Below are 17,709 nucleotides of genomic sequence, written 5' to 3' on the forward strand. Positions count from 1 at the left end.
ACTCGTATTACCCAAATCAGTAGTGACAGGTCATGAGGGGGCAATGGAGAAGCAAACGGGGCCCTGAGGTAACATGTCTCATCCCAGGGCGAAGGGCCTTGCTGACAGGAAACTGTGAACCAACTAAAAAAAACAAACAAGCAACCGGGTGCCCTCAGCAAGGAGTCTGTCCCCAACCCACCCTGTCTGCTGCAGCCTGGTCAGGATCCCCCTGACATCACTGTGGGACATCACTGTACAGAGCACACGTCAACACTCAGAGTTCAATCAGAATGCACGTGTACATAATGCACTTTTTGTTATATTCAGTGTGATTTAGACTTTCCAAGGATATAATTATCTCTCTGATGATCATTGCAAAATAAACATCCATAAATACACTTATAAATTATGGAAAAAAATGTACTCATTAAACTTTAGAGTTCATGTTTTTAAGTTTTCTTCAGTATCACATTAATCCAGTGATAATTTCCTGTACATCTATGGCTACACTGTAAAGAGGAATAAAAAAAAAAAAATGGGTGGCCTGGTTTTGCAAATCTGATGCCTAATGCCCCACTTGTAAAGCAACTGCCCTTCAAGCCCCTGAAAACATTTCTTTATAGCAACAGTATACTATTATTGCCATTTTTTTGCAATTTGTCAATTTTTTAGTGCAACTGACCCTTCAAACTGCAACTGTCCAGCACTCGGGTGCTGCAGGCCTGTCAAGCTTTGTATTTCTCTGCGTGTCGAAGCGATGTGCACAGGACTGTAAGACGAACAATGCCCAGTGTTTAATGAGTTCTTTTGTAATCTTTCAAAAAATGTAAAACACAAAAGCACACATGGGGAATGGATTAAACTTTGTCTTTATCTGCTCTAATGTAATGTGAAAATGTTGCAGTGATGTTACCTCCAGCCAGACCTTTCTCTCTGGCTCGCTCTCTTAGGCTGTCTTCCTGCACCAATCGCAGTTTGGCTAAAGGTAGTGTTTTCATGTAGGAACCCAATACTCATAACAAGGAGCTGATTATGAAAATATGTTTTCAATACATTTAAATCAAAAAGTTTTCTTGTTATATAGATTAGGGATTATGTTACCCTACAAACACAGAATATCCCTCCAACATCATGAATGTCACGTTTCATTTGTGACGTTCTAATGATGCTACTGCAACATTACAGCTGCAACGTTCCTGTTAGTTATGTTGCTGCAACATAAAATGTATTCCGTGGTATTTTACAATGACTCTTCGACGCTCCCTGTATGACATGTCCTGTCCCTACTTTATATAATAACATTGCTGCAACATTGCTTTAACGGGACAATTTATTGGGTATGTCGTAGCAACGTAACCGCAACATTACACTTAAAATGTTATGTTGCAGCAACATTCTGGCAACAACCCTGCATTAGTAGCGACACTGCGTGCAATTTCCCGCCGATGTTATGGCTGTACTGATATCCAGCCCAAACTAAGAGAGTGACGGTGTCACATCTTCATCAAAAAGTGTTGCAGGTTGGCAGGTTGCCACAATGTTACATGTGACGTTCCAGCAAGATATAATGTCGCTGTTTGTATGGTAAGACCGTCATAAAATCTTACTGTAGCTGTATCTTTTTGTCAAATGTAATAAAAGTATCCATGTTAATATTGCAAGAGACTGTCACTTGTACTCACTGCTAGACTTTAAATAATTCCACAGTTTTGCTTTCCTTGAAAAAGGAATGTTTGAATAATACTACACACACCCCGACACAAAGAAAACACTCGCTGAGAAACAATCAGACACAAACTTTGTAAAATCCCTGAGGTACTACCACTTAGAAATATACAGAAGCTTTTATGACTCACATGACTCACAAATCTGGGTGAGAGCCGTGCATGTGCGCTAACCCAGGGTGATTTTTTGGAAACCAGTCCAAGGTTAGTTTTGTGTCACACACTTCTGACATCAGACGGTTGCAGTTATGGGGGCTAATTATGGACCGACACGGGGGGATTTCTGCCTCCAGTGAAAGCTGCTCACGTGGCGGGGTTAGTCGTGCTGCTGACTCTTTAAAAAACTGTCTGTCTGAGTGAAGCACTCTTATATATAGTATATATATATATATACACACATACACACAAACCAAGTGTAGCCTATATTTTTTTGCAGTGCAGAATGTCTCCAGGTAGAGAGGCGAGAGTTTTCCCTCAGTTGCAGAAGCCATTAGTCAGAATGGAGGTGATTTATGGGTTGTCTCCTTGCAGAATTTAAATTAACTGCCATGCTGTATGGAGGGAGGAGGGAGGGTACCACTGCTTTTTGGGTTGCTCCCCTTTGCACTCCACCTCTCACTCTCTCCGTCTTTCTCTCCCGCTCCGTCTTGCTTTCACTCTCTCTTTCTCTCTCTCTCTTTTAATCTCACAGGAGAAATTTGGACCGTTTTTTGGATCCAGGTGTGTTGTCAGGTGGTCAGCTCAGTCATGGAAGATTTCACTGGAAAATACACTCAGTCAAGCCAAGAAAAAAAAAACATCTTAGAGGAAAAGATTAGGCAGAAATATGAATCATAAAAAGACACATACAAGGTCAAGGTCAGCAGTTACTGTGCAGACTGCTGACTGGAGCCCAGACAACAGGCCTGCGGAGTAATGGATTACATGTAACAGGATTATGTAATTAAAATACAAAAGAAAGGCAACTGTAATCCATTACAGTTACAAAAAAATATAATCAGATTACAGATACGTTTCCTAAAAATGGGTTTTATTAGCAAGATACTGCCATGTTTTGAAAATACAGTCTTCATCCAAAAACTCAGCATCTAAGTCAAAGAAATATTTACAGGAAAGACAAACCACTTAACAATTAACAATCCAGACCAAATGCTAATGGTAGCTACACAGACTAACTGCTAATGTTAGCTACACAGACCAACCACTAATGTTAGCTACACAGACAAACCACTAACGTTAGCTACACAGACTAACTGCTAATGTTAGCTACACAGACCAACAGCTAATGTTAGCTACACAGACCAACTGCTAATGTTAGCTACACAGACTAATGGCTAATGTTAGCTACACAGGCCAACCGCTGATGTTAGCTGCACAGACCAACGGCTAATGTTGGCTACACAGACTAACCGCTAATGTTAGCTACACACACTAACCACTGATGTTAGCTACACAGACCAGCCGCTATTGTTAGCTACACAGACCAGCCGCTAATGTTAGCTACACAGACCAACTGCTACATAGAAATCATTACTTTGCTAGCTAACCTGTCAATACTGTGACCACTAAAAAATATTTGGGGATTGTAGGTGGTGATGCCGGTGACCAAGATGGTGTGTGATAATAAGTTCATGTCAGTTTACCTGAAGTTTGAATGTTAAGTAATTAAGTATTTAAGTGTGTATAATTACCACTTATAGTTGGACAAACAATAAACCCAATGATGAACATAAAGCATTCTATTAGGGTCAACAATTTAATCATATTTAGTATTAATGTAAGGTATTTATTTAGATAATTTTATTTTTGACATGATATTTTGTGGTTATTATGGTTTTTGTCCACAGGGGCCTCCAAAATCAATGCAATCACAATTCCTTGAAGCATCTTTTAGAAAACAGCCTTCTGAATATGTTTGCTTAGTCATGCTGGGGCAAAATTGGTGCGCAATCTACATAGAAAAGGTATAATTTTATTCCAGCTCAAAAATCCACTATATCAGCCACCATACTGGTCATCTGTGAATTTTCCCTCCTCTAAAATTAGCATCATAACTGTTGGACTTTACTCAGCAAGCTTCTAATCTTTAAATATTGTTAACATATACACAGTGTTTCCCCACACTTATTTTTAAATGATTAATAATAAATGTGTGCTCAAATGAGGAGATACAGCATTACTAATCATGGGTTTCTCATTATTTCAGGATGTGCTCTCACTGCTCCCAGATCCATATTAATGATTTTCATATTAATGATGTTTTGTACTTTACTCTCTCCTCCCTGATGGCTATATGATATATAACTGAGCTGGGAGACAGGCCTGCAGTGTGACACGGGAGCTTAAGGGACAGGATCTTCATCAGGGTTCATCAGAAATTCCCTCCACGTTGGCGGCCATGATTCATCGAGAAGACTCCATATACATAAATACATACTTATTGCGTAATGGGAAATGCTGTGTGGATGGTCTGTGCTGTGAGACGGGAGCTGCAGGGTGGGGTATGTGAGCTGGCTGGGGTTCGGAGTTCAGAGGTCGGAGGGCCCAGGGGTGACTGGCAGTGAGAGAGAGGGTAGATGGGGGGGAGAGGGGTGAGGAGTGAGGATGACTCCATATGACATCGCACTGTAAGGAACCCACAGAGGTTTACATGTCATATTCACTCTTAGAAAGAAAGGAAGTAAGACAGAGGTTCTGCTCAGAATCATTTGCCTCTAAAAAAAAACTTTTTTGAAGGAGAGGTTCATTAAAGGTTCTTAGCAAGACTAGGAGAACCACTTTCATCTAGAACCCCCTGGATGTGTTCTAGATAAAAATATTGGAATATAAAAGGGTTCTCCGTAAAATCCCTTGGATAGGTTCTACATAAAAACCTTGGATTATAAAGGGGTTTTTAGTAAAATCCTTTGTATGGATTCTAGATCAAACCCTTGGAATATAAAAGGGATTCTCCTATGGTTCTTTATGGTTCTAGTTAGCACGTTTATTTCTAAAAGTGCAGTGTTGAAAACAAGGATTCCTATTTTATTTGTAAGTTATTTTCTCGATGGATAGATATGTAGATAGAGTTTACATTTGCTTTTAATAGTCTCTCTTTGCTGATGAGAAGATGCTTTACCAGCGGCTTTATTGCTTCTATCCCCAACAGACACACACACACACACACACACACACATACACACACACACACACACACACACACCTCCTGATTTCCTCCTGCAGGCTCAATGGGCTCACAGTGAAATATGTGGTGATTTCATTATGCATCTGCTTCCCTTATATAGAGCCTTGACCTTTGGTGTTCTTGTGCAGTTTTGTTGCTGCTGAGCTAAAAGAGGGATGCAATTATTACCTTATAACTTAGTGGTTTTAATATTAATATCAGTACAAGGGGAAGCATTCATCATTTTGCATGAATTACAGTAATTTCACTTTCATTGTGTTTGTAAGGACAATATTTAAGGACAGGGGCAACACAACAACACAAAACAAAGCAAATAAAGTTGTTAAAGTTCTTATAGTCAAAGTTGAGTATGACTATAAGAAACTTTATAAGGAACTTTAACCTGAAGTTAAAACCATTTTCAGATCAAATTAGTCATTGAAATCGGAATATTGTTTCAATCATAACATCATACCAAGTAAAATATTGCGTCATACAAGATAAACGGAAAATGCATGAATCAATCAGCCATTTTTCTCTGGGAGGCTCAAATGCTGTATAATAATGTCATACTGCCGTCCTGAGGTGTTATTCGTATAAGTTGTACAAATATACAAAATCTTTCACAATTTATTTCCACATGTGTAATGGGAGCTACTGGTTATTTCACCTTGAACTTTCAATTGTCTTTTCCGTTGCTGATCAGTAAGGAGTTGGTGACATTGTAACAGTTACTCAGATTTTCTATGTTCATGAACATATTTGAAAAAGTTTGTTTTTCTTTTCCACTTTTTTTTGTACTGGTCGTCTACTTTCTCACCCCATTGTTTATATTATTATATTGGCTTTCACTGTATTCCACTTTTTATTTTATTTTTTTATTACTATATTTTCTGTAGTGTGTGTTGTTGTGCAGGAGTTGGACGAGGTGGGTGGGGAAACAAAAATATGAAAAAATAGTGACCTATAGTTTTTACATGTCAATTTCTGTACAGATTAAACAAACATGATAATGCTGCTAATGCTGGTAGATGTTTTTTTTTTTTTTTTTTTTTTTACAGTAGCTGTTTCCTCCTTCCTCCTTCTAGTCTTTGTGCGAAACTAAACTAAGTGGCTGCTGCTGGTAGCTTCATATTTACTGTACAGACATGAGGGTGGTATTGATCTTTTCATGTGACTCTCAGCAAGAAAACCAATAAGTCAAACTGTTCCTTCTGAGATCATAGTTTAAAATTTCCACAGCATTGCTGGTGCACTTCAATAACCCCTTTCCTGCACGCACCATCTTGAACAAGATATGAGTAGGCTTATTGTGATAGATGCAGACAAAATGGGAGACGTAGCAAGTCACTCTTAACACTCCTCATTTCATTCCTTTGGGGAACTTGTCTATTCCACAGAAGCTTGATCCCCCTCCCCCAGGACAGAATATTCCTCTGTGGTCTCGCCGCTGCAGCCCCGTCATGCTGGGAGCAGGACCAGGCCAACAGAGAGCCTCTGCTGGACTCCAGCTGAGGGTTTGACAGGCGCTTGTCTTCAATTCCTGGATGAAGGAAACCACCCTGGGACTTCCCCTGGGTCAGACAAGAAGAGGGAGAGAAGGAGAACAAACACAAAGTGAGAGCAACACACAAAAAATCCTCACTTTTCCACACCAAATATTTCTCAAACAAAGAAATATTTACATTGCTCAGTTCTGAATACTAATTCTTCTTCTCAGAAACAGTTATTTACCAGAGCTGTTTATTCATAGCTTATCAGAGGGATCATAAAATGTTGAATTAACTCTGATGAGTGTGAGGTTTCAAAAACACTTGATAGCTTTCACACTCTCAGGACTAAAATAACAGTTCGATAATGTTTTTTTTGTGTGTTCTGCTCTTCACACACATGCTAATTAAGACAATTAACCTTCACACCAAAAATCAAAACACTGGTAACACCTGACAGATGTTACAACCTGACAGATTTCGGACCACCTATAGGTCATCATACGACTCACACTCATCACTCATCAACAGACAATACACACATGACCTTGAAACAATATGAAGGATGAAGGCAGGGAAGCAACAGAAAACTTATTTTAAACTTTTGACATGCTGCTAGTCTTTTTATTCAGTCTTTATAAAGAAAAAAAACACTGAAAAATCCTTAAAGGGATAGCTACAATTTATTTATTTTTTTTAAAGTGGGGTTCTTATCCACAGCCAGTCTGCAGTAGATGGAGGTCGACACACCCCCAATTTGGAGAAACAGCAGGAGCACCGGCGTAGGAAGCTAAGTGATCTACTGCTGTGGACAGGGTCAGCAGCAAAATGTATTTTAGTCACCTGAAAAAAACACCCAACTAAAAAAAATCAAAAACCAGTTTAAGTGTATGCTATATTTAAAATATTTTCGTAGCTTTACCCTACTTTCAGACAGTCTTTTCCAGCAGGAAACCGTAAGCCAAATGTCACTGTCTTTAAAGCAACCAGACTCCTTTGGCAAAAACAGTAATTTTACTTCACAGAACACTGGAGCTGCAGGTCTACCAGTGCCTTGAACAATATACATATAAACCTATATCTTTAATTACATAGGGAGTTTTTATTCAACAATTACACAAAAAACATAAGGTATGTAGTGTTCTCCTATTACTCTGTAACTACAGAGTACTTACTCTCAACTACATTATAAAGTGCCAAATTATAATCTTGAATATCTTACACCACTAATGACAGAAGTTAATGGCTGGGTGCTTCAGAAGTCAAAGCCCAGGCAATAAATATTGCAAATATGATGTATTCCAAGAATATAGAATTCTGACCTTTCTTGTAAAGCACGATTCAAATCAGATGCAAGTGGAGGAGGAAGGCAGAGTGGAGAGCGATGTGAAGTGTTTAGCGAGGAGATGAGTTCTCAGCTCACGCTGTGAGTGACGCTGCAGTCCTGGCCGAGGTGGAAAGGTCAGCCCATCATTTGGGAGCCTGGAGGGAGAGAAGTCAAGACCGAGTGAAGCCACAACCAGCTCGCTGCAGGCAAGGCAGACTGAGGGAATGCACACATGAATCACACACACACATTACACACCACATCACCACATTCATTATGATACCTGGGTATATTAGCCAGCCCCGCAGCAGTGAGGAAGCGAGGCCGCGATTTCTCACTCCTGTCATTCTGCAGATTGGAAGACTAAAGAGTTAAACAACAATTACCCTGGAGCTCTGCTGCTCAGTCGCAGAAAAAAAGACAACTTGTAAACAGAGAGTAAATTTCAAGCCATGTTCATGGGTGACAAAACTCAGCTACCCTGAAACATCTTCACTAAACTATCTGTACAGTATCCTCCTCTTGGCTGATAAGTGTGTCTGTGTAATCAGCTGGTAAATATTTCACAGAGCATGCAACTGTTATCAGCTCATTGCACTGAAAAGTGCGTGCAATGAGGCTGATTTGACTGCACATGTGACATAACATGCAAAGTGGTTACAACGATTTTCCATGAAAACATGAACTTCTGAAGACACACCAGCACCTTTAAAGGGATGGTTCAGATTATTTAGAGTGGGGTTGTAAGAGGTATTTGATAGTCAGTAGAAAGGAGCCAGTTGAGGTGGTTCGGGCATCTCGTAAGGATGCCACCTGGTCGCCTCCCTAGAGAGTTGTTCCAGGCACGTCCAGCTGGGAGGAGGCCATGGGGCAGATCGAGGACAAGGTGGAGGGGTTATATCTCCACCCTGGCCTGGGAATGCTTCGGGATCCCCCAGTCAGGGCTGGTTAATGTAGCCAGGGAAAGGGATGTCTGGGGTCCCCTGCTGGAACTGCTGCCTCCCCGACCCAATTTCAGATAAACAGTTGAAGATGGATGGATGGAGTTTGGAGAGTGATAGTTAGCTTATAATATGGCAGGAATGGCTGTCTGACAGTGAGGTAAAGCAGTTAAAATAATGCTGAATGAAGTGTAAACTTAAACTGATATTGATTTTTTTTAGGTGGCTAAAATATGTTTCGCTGGTGACCCTGCCCACTATAGCCTCATATAAACCCACTTCAAATAATCTGAACTATCCCTTTAAGTGGATAAAAAAAAGTCAGTTATTATGTCTTGTAAAAATGCAATGCTGTCACATGCTTTAGTAAACAGAGCAGACGTCAGGCTTGATAGAACCATGGCTGCTGTAGTGAGGAGGAACACATGGCCTCAGGGTATTCTGTGTGTGTGTGTGTGTGTGTGTGTGTGTGTGTGTGTGTGTGTTGCACGTTTCCTCTGGAGTCGTGTCCTTCACTGTCTCTGCATTCACCTGGATATTCTGTGCATTATAGTGCGCGTCAGCAAGAAATCACTGAAGCAGAGAAGGCTTAAAGCAAATACATATTAATTTTCTCAGCACATATATAAAACAACTCCTCCCCAGACTCAGAGATTGCCCTCTTCTCTGCTTCTCCCCCTCTGTCATGAACAAAAAAACACACACACACACACACACACACACACACACACACACACACATAGACACACACTGTTATTCCACAGACACTTTGCAGAAGCCGTGGGCAATTCCCCTCCGAACTCAGCCCTTTTTCTTTCCCATTTTCCTTTAAATGCACAAATGCACCATCTCCCCTTCACTCACCATCTTCAATTTTGACTTCCTCTGCCTTGCCTTCTTTGTTTTGAAGCCCCCCCAACACCACCGCATCCCCTCCCCATCTCCAAACCACCTCAGTGGGTGCCAAGCAGTCACAGCAGTGGCTTGATCCTGGCACTTATGAAAGGAGCTCTTTGATAAGCCTCGGCCAGGAGCAACACAAGGGAAGCAATCAGAGACACAAACTCAACTAGAGATGAGGCATCTACTGTGTTTGCTTGTGTGTTTGTGATGTTGTTTTGTTTCTTTGACCTGTTAAACTTTCCTCTTGAAAAAAAAAAAAATCAAATCCTTGAAAGACTTTTTTTTTTACTCTTCCATGTTTTGTGGTTTTCCCTTGTGCACTTCTGAAACTCCTGCCTCCCCATCTCTTTGTAACCAGGGAGAACAACAAAGTGATTAAAAGCGTTTGAGGTGTGTTTGGATGTGGCTGATGCCTGGACACAGTGCTACTGAGGTTGTGGTTTCCTGTTCTTGCCTTGTCCACATCCGCTCACTTATTGTATTTCAAAAGCTTTCTCTCTCATGACAGTCCAGTCAGCTGTGCTGTACAAAGCCTGTCTGAGCTCTCTTTCAATAACAAATAACACAGGAATTAAAGTAGATGCATAAAAAAAAAATCCTTTGTTTTACAACAGGTCTATCTTTTGTAGTGCTGGCCACCATTTCTGAAGATTATGATGATATTTTACTTACAAACATAGCTGCTTTGGTGTCATTCTGCAGTTTTGATTGCAGCCCCATGATGCTTGTGCGCTTGAGAGGTGCTCAGTTAACGCATGTTCTTCACACACAGATACATTTTGGAGCCCGACACACACTTCAATAAAAAGGTGTTCTGGTAAGCATTTGAGTGAAAAATTACTTAAAATAGAATTGAGACCAAGCAGATCTAGTTGTACTCTATTTTGATGTAGTTGGCCTGCTGTAAATGGCAATTTAGCCCGGTCTCAGTTCCAACTCATCACAGACTGACGATTTGTCACCGCCCCTTGGCGATTCATACGGATGCAGACGGGACCCATGAAAGCGACTCACCGGGCTTTTCAAGTGACTTCAGTGCAAACCCATCCAAGGCTGTATGAGATGCCCCGAGCTGTTGACAAGTCCACGCATGGACGAAGTGGGGTGGATGAACGGCTCAAACAAACACAGGACTTTCACCCTGGAGACAGGAGTTCATGTCCCACGTGAAACCACAATGTTATTAAAAGGTGTAAGCTACATAACATTACGTGCGTCACCTTTCGTGTTGCAAGTGACACGTGACTTTTGTCATGTGACTTTTGTTTTGTAAGACCTAGTTATGGTAACCCTAAACATGGTCTCATCCTGAACCTAACCATGTAGTGTTTGTGCATAAACCAAACCAAACTGCAACATTTTCACAGCATAAATCAGGCGCTAAAAGGTCAGTTCATGTTGTTCATCACATGTTAAACAGGCTTTCTAGCCAGGTCAGTTACAGCTGCTAAGGGACAAGGGACAGTGACAAATGGTTGGTATATGATGAACTGGGATGTGAACTGGTTGGAAAAATGGTCACATAAGTCACCTGTACAAGCTGCTTATTATCATATTTACATTTATTTCTATGCAGGGACCTCTAGTAGCCATAGTAATTATGACTGGAGAAGTAAAAAGAGCAAGAAGCAAGATTTCTTTCACGTGACATGTGTCACAAACTTTTTGTAACTCAAACCATGATCTTTCCCTAAACCTAACAAAGTAGTTTTGGTGCCTAAAACTGCTCCCATTTCACAATGTTAACCATGTGTTGAACATCACGTGATTTACATCACATAACTAAAGGTCTGGTACACCTGTTGCATGTAGTTGAAACTGAGTACTAAAAGCATCCAGCTGAGCAGACCTTAACCATGCATGAAAAGTGAATTAAACTTATTTAGTTATTCATTTCAAATCACTAAAGAACATACAGTATATGTGAGCACATCCTGATTATTAGTTATAATTAGCATATTTATACTAAAAAAACGATTACATGACTACTTGTATGTGTCAGGGGTCACTCATATTGACACATCCACAGATAACTGACACCCAAATCTGCAGGTTCCCTCAGCTCCATGAAACATTTGCATGTCTTCTAGCTCACTGTTTTGACTGTACACTACCTCTTTGGGGTTTAATAGCAGAGAGACACAGTTAGCAAATAGCTGCCAAACATAGTGGAGTATTTAGCCGCTGAAGAGACAAATATTTCCAAAAAGAGATTTAAAAAAAGAGCTAAAAAGAGTGTGAATATTGGACTTCCAAAAACATTATCCTAATGTAGCTGCTGGATCTGTAAATAAGCACCAAAAGTTTACAATATTAACCTTAAAAGTGATGATATGTCAATATTGTGTTTAGAGTTTGCCAAAAAGTCAGTTATTGCAGATTTAAAGTACTGAATTATGATCAGTCATCCAAACAATTACCTGCTAAGTTAACAACATACAAGGACAAATTCTTCATTAAGATTCTTAAAACTTTCTGCCTATTTTCTCTGTTTTGTAATGCTTCATCCCTGAACACTGTAATCCTTGTGACAACTGTCCTGTTGGTGTTGGGATGTCAGTAAACCTCATCCATGCTGCATATAAAATGTTACAAATTTACGGCAAATTAGTGCATATATGCAGGTTATTAAAGGTGGCTAAGCCCACTAAAAATAGGCAATTGACCCTTTTTCTGTCGCCTGCAGACGAACCGCCTTTCTGTTTTTCTTCTCATGTGTTCTGGAGAGTTGAGACTCAACTCAAGTCTGTGCAGGAGACCAGAGAGACAAAGGCTTTTAAAATTCTCTGTGTGTTCAGCTCTCATGACTTTTTTAGCCTCTGACTGAATCTCTGTGGTTTGAAGTTTACTTTCTGCTCACCTGAGCATCATATTTACATCACTGCCTACTGGAGCTGGAGATGATAAATACCTGTGACTACTGCAGTCATTTAACCTGGGAGGGAAGGCAGATGTTATTGGGTGTTACTGGGTTTTTTTGTAATAGTGTCACCAGATAGCTTTTTTTCCAGGCATAAACTTGACTGGGGTGTAGCACATTGGTGTTTCCCCATTGAGTGGTGCCACAGAAAACCAGCAAAATCCTCTACTGCAGCGAAAAGGTTGAGAACCTTTGTCTGGCTTCCCATCTGCCAACAATGCCAAATTTATTTGGAGGAACATATCGCGGCCGAGCTGGTTTGACTAGGAAGCGGACCTTTGCCGTGGACAGGAACTTTAACTCTGCACCACTTGTGGCCATCAAACTGTTTCAAAAATCAGACATCTGTGAGGCGTAGCAAAAAAAAAATGCAACTCACAACTTGAAAATCTGTCACTACCACATGCAGCAATTCAGGGTTTCAAAACATGTCACTTCCATTAAAATACGTTTTACCACCACTGTCATTGACACTGATGGATTCTCTCCCTATATGCTCCAACAAATCAAGCAAAACAAACCAGCTCCACTGATATAAAGCTCAGCTGTCACAGCAGTTAACTCCCTCTCCATGTTGTACCTCTTGATCCCCTTCTGCCTCTCTATTGCTTGTCTCCCCATCTTTCTCATCTCTCTTTCATCGCCATCGCGCTCTGTTTGTCCTCTCTAGTGTGCATTGATCTCTGTGGTTCAGAGATTTAGAGATTTGGGGCACAGTGATCTGACTGGCACTTACAGCCGGCAGGTGTGAAGAACAAACAATGGCCCCCTAAACAAACCCCAAAACCAATTTAGGGCTTGTGTGCTTCCTCATATAGGCAAACTCCATGTCTGTTATGAGGAATAAAACAAAACAGGCAAATATGCATTTCAGGCGCACCTGGTGTGCCAGTTATTTGGGTATGTCTCGCAGACTCCATGATAAATTAGACAACCAACTGGTGATGTCATAAGTTTGCAACTGAAGTTTAATGATGATGAAGAGAGAGAAATGCAGCAGAATAACTGGTGATATGTCAAGTATAGTGGTGACAAATAGTCAGGCATCCTGCTCATTGATCCATCTCAATCCGTCACAAGAGCCCGGTCCAGCTCCGGCACAGACAGTCCCGTCTAAGCCAGGAATAGTCAAGCGTGTGACGTGGAAAGCCAAGAGTCTGCAGATTTTTTTTATTCCAAACAATGACTCCACCAGCTGATTTCACTGAGTAGCACAAGTTTAAACAGAGAGGCAGAACTGATCAGTGGAAACACCTGGTGAACTAAAAACCTGTTAGAAGGAAAGACGGCCCACTTATCCAACAGACAAAAATACACTGGAATATACATAAAGAGCCGAAGAAAAATGACACCAAACAACTACAAGTTCAAAGCATGTTGACTAATTGAATCAGCTCTGATTCTCCACTCACTGACAGTTTTTGGAAATCGCTGACAAAAGATCAGAGGCAAATCAGCATTCGCTCAGCGCTTACAAACCGATGTATCAAAGGTTCAACAATGTGACCTGAGAGCTCGCTGATGCCCTGCAGAGGCATAAAAGGTATTAAACAGATTCATACTTGCCAACCCTCACAATTTTTACAATTCTCCACTATTTCTCCCAGTATCTGATACATTTTCACACCTTTTTATCCTTTTCATAATCACAACCTGTATAAGATGTATGGCTCATCTACTGTTTCCAACAACAATAATAAAGCAACAACAAATGTTATTTCCTGGCATGCATTTAATGAGGGAGCTGCTCTGAGGGGCAGGAGCGAAGAAATGAATGCATGATTGAATGAACTGATGAATATTACTTTATGCCAGAGATTAGCTCAAGTTCACGCCAGAGTGGTGAATTAGTCTGTATTCTTTCCTGAGAGCTAAAAGGGAAATGGAAAGAATTCAACATAAAAAGCTGCAAACTTTAAAAATCACCAGAATGCAGTAAACAAAGTTTCTGAAAATCGAACAGCGCTGAAAGCCCATGTCATGTGTCCTGATTTGGTTTCAAAATCCTCCCTGTTTGTGAAGTCTCTAAGTTGTGATCGGGTTTAATATCTGGTTATGTCGGGACGAGTTGGGGAACCATGCAATTAACTGCAAAGGTTACTTTTGAAATGTAATAGGTTACAGTTTCTGAGTTATTCTGTTAAAGATCTAATAAGTGACTATTTTAATTACATCAAAGTAGTGTCATTTATTGCATTGGACTACTTTTTGATTACTTTTCTAACAAATCTCTAGAACAGTGTGCATGGATTTGATTGGCAGACGAGACGTGCAGCAAATTCAAACAAGAGAACCAATCAAAATTTGAGCACATACTGCCCAGTACAAATAAGCCTGACTGATGCTGAGACAGCTCCTGGAAACCATTCCATCTTACATGGTGTTTCACTCAAATTTGTACGAACAGCTTTGCTGACCTATGCTGTGTGCCAAAAGAAGGAACTCCTGCTCGGGGAAAAGATGCAAAGCCACAGAATGAATATATATACATATACATAAATATGCTTTTTACAGGAGAGGATATATTCAGATGTAACCCCTCTGTAATCACCAATATTTTGACTTAACTTTTATTTAATTACAAGTTACACTGTAACAGATTACAGTTACATTTATTCTGCAGTTTAATTACGTAATGCCATTACATGTAACTGGGAGTTGGGAACAAGAGACGGAAGAGCACTGGAGCAGCAGCTAGAAAAGGCCAAAGAGAGAGAGTGTAGGAAAAAAATGAGCAAAAAGTACATAAAGTAGTAGTCATAAAGTTACAAACTACTTTACTTACTTAAACTACAACAGTAATATGCTGCACACTGATGCTATTAATAAGATTAATCATCTAATGTCACTTCTTGTGTGTGTTTTCATGATAAAATGTAATTTGCAGAGCAGACGGACTTGTCTGAGATTCCTCCTGCAAGATCATGTAATGTGAAATCTTCCATCACTGATCAATTCTCTAAGTGCAAATCCCAGTGACTTCAAGATTCCTCGTTACACGACAGAAAGTTGTGTCCCATGAAGACAACGAAACATGATGACTTTGAAAGTCATGCAGTTTGACAAAGACATAAATCAGATACTTTTCAGACATGATTGTAACAGTCTGAATATAACTGATAATTTTCATGAACTTGAGCTGCACATCACTGGATTGTGTGTGGTGTTGAGCTACCAGCTGTATTGGCTTCAGTTTTGTGATTCAAAGCCAGAGATATCAATGCAAAAAATGCCCGCCTCTGCTGTTTTTACCGTTGCCGCTGCAAGACTGACATGAACACTTTTTTTTTTTTTTTTTTTCCAAATCTGCAGTTCACAATGACATGAATGTGCCACATTCTCTTCATCAAATGTGATTTATTTGTCCATTTTGTGCTGTGGTCTGTATTAGAGCAAAAAGAGAGGACCAACCTCTGCAAACATAACACACATTTTACATGATGGCTATGTTTGTTTGCCATCTACAGCGTTGTCATTTGCTTTCTTACTTTACCATTCATCACTCTAAGGGATGAAAATGTCAAACAAATGACATCACTGCCGCATATAGATTTTTTCTCCCTACCAGGACCCTTAATTTGATAAAAACCATGAAATCAATACCTAAAAAAAGACACCAATAAGAAATGGTGTCAGCGCATTCAGGTGGAGAAACAGGGTTTTTGACGCGAAGGAAAGACAAAGAGGGGAATACAGTGACAGCAGAAGAGCATCAGTGTTGGTGGCCCCTAACGGAAGGATAGATTGGCTGCTTTTACCCTCGGGGGTATAGTCTGGTTTATTTGGAGTGGGGTTATACGAGGTACTTATGGACAGTCAGTGAATTACTTACAGTAGATGGAGGCTGGCATGCCCCTAGGAGAAGCAGAGAGGAGTAAGTATGGAAGGTGAGCAATGTACTGCTGTGGACAGGGTCAGCAGCAAAACTGTTTCATCCACCGGAAATCAGAGAGCATACTGACATGTTTCCTGCAAAAACAGGCAGTTAGGGAGGGACCTGTCCCAGAAGCCAATGATGCTGATTGAGTGTTAGCGCGATGCCCCCCAGCCACGCAGCTACAGTGCAGCGGTAAATTAACCTGGTGGGCTCTTCCACTGAATTCAGTCAGACTGAGACCAAACACCGCCTTCAAGACTGACAGAGGGTTGAAGACAGGGACTGCAGTACAACGATGGGTTTGGCTCCTGGCACCCTGTGCCTGAGTCACCTGACTCAGAGTTAGTTGCGTGGCTAACTGAGCTAGCAGCAGTTAGCAGTTAGCTACTTTAGCAACAGCTAAAGCTATCAGGATGCCCAGGAAACCAGCAGAAAACTCAGTAAATGACCTCGCTACTGTATTCCCTTTTGGTCTCAGAGGCTGTGTCCGGTACTGGTCCGAGCCTGGATCTGTTGCCTGCTAATGGCAGATAAGTTAGCAGAAAGTCTGAGCCAGAGTTGAAACTGAGCAGCCAGAGGACATCAGAGGGAAACCCAGAAAACATTTTCTCTATAAAAAAAGATCCGGTTTCACCCAAACCCATGAACATCCATGTACAGTTCAGTTAGTAAATGTTGAAGATTTATTGACAGGTAAATGTCATATTATTGGTTGAAGTTTCTAGCATACGTAAACATCTGCCATATTTTCTTACAGGAAGAAGATTGGTAGGTGTGTAATATGACTGGGGAAGTGATCTAAATGGGTTGAAAAGGTATTTTTCATTTCATCTTGACTTTAAAAAAAGACTCACCCCAAAAAAGTATATATATCAGGTTAAGTGTCTGCTATATTTAGAATATTATCATTGTTTTGCCTTCCCATCAGACAGCCTTTTGTGACATGACGTTGCTGATATATAACCCAAACATCGCTCTTTCTAAAGAAACCAGACACCTTGTGGAAAAACAACTTTATGTTGCCAGCTCACATGTTCTGCAAGCTAAAATTGTTGTTTTTCCAAGAGGAGTCCGATGGCTTTGGAGAGAAGGCAATATTTGGCTCATGTAAAGACAGTTACATGTCAGAAAAGGCTGTCTAACGGCAAGGTAAAGCATTGAAAATATTCTAAATATAGCATAGACTTAAAATGATATTGTTTTCTTTGGGTGAATTTTTTTTAAGTGGGTTAAAATGCGTTTTACTGCTGACTCCGTCAACAGCTGTACATTGCTCAGCTTCCACGCTGGTACGCCTCTCTGCTTGTCCTAGGTGGGAACATGCTGACCTCCATCTACTGTAGGTAACACATCGACTATCCATAAGCACCTCATCCAACCAT

The 17,709-nt window shown here is 40.5% G+C and overlaps 1 long non-coding RNA gene across 1 annotated transcript; it reads right to left on the bottom strand.

Moving 5' to 3' along the window:
• Positions 1-5,975: 5,975 nt before the first annotated feature.
• LOC146309180 (uncharacterized) lies at positions 5,976-8,048 on the bottom strand. Its single transcript, XR_014772401.1, has 3 exons — positions 7,970-8,048; positions 7,682-7,841; positions 5,976-6,443 (listed from the first exon to the last, which is right to left on the bottom strand). It is a non-coding gene; the product is annotated as an uncharacterized LOC146309180 (long non-coding RNA).
• Positions 8,049-17,709: the final 9,661 nt, after the last annotated feature.

This window comes from Lutjanus erythropterus, chromosome 19 (genome assembly GCF_056507025.1).
Source record: "Lutjanus erythropterus isolate fLutEry1 chromosome 19, fLutEry1.hap2, whole genome shotgun sequence".
Classification (NCBI taxonomy): Eukaryota; Metazoa; Chordata; class Actinopteri; order Lutjaniformes; family Lutjanidae; genus Lutjanus; species Lutjanus erythropterus.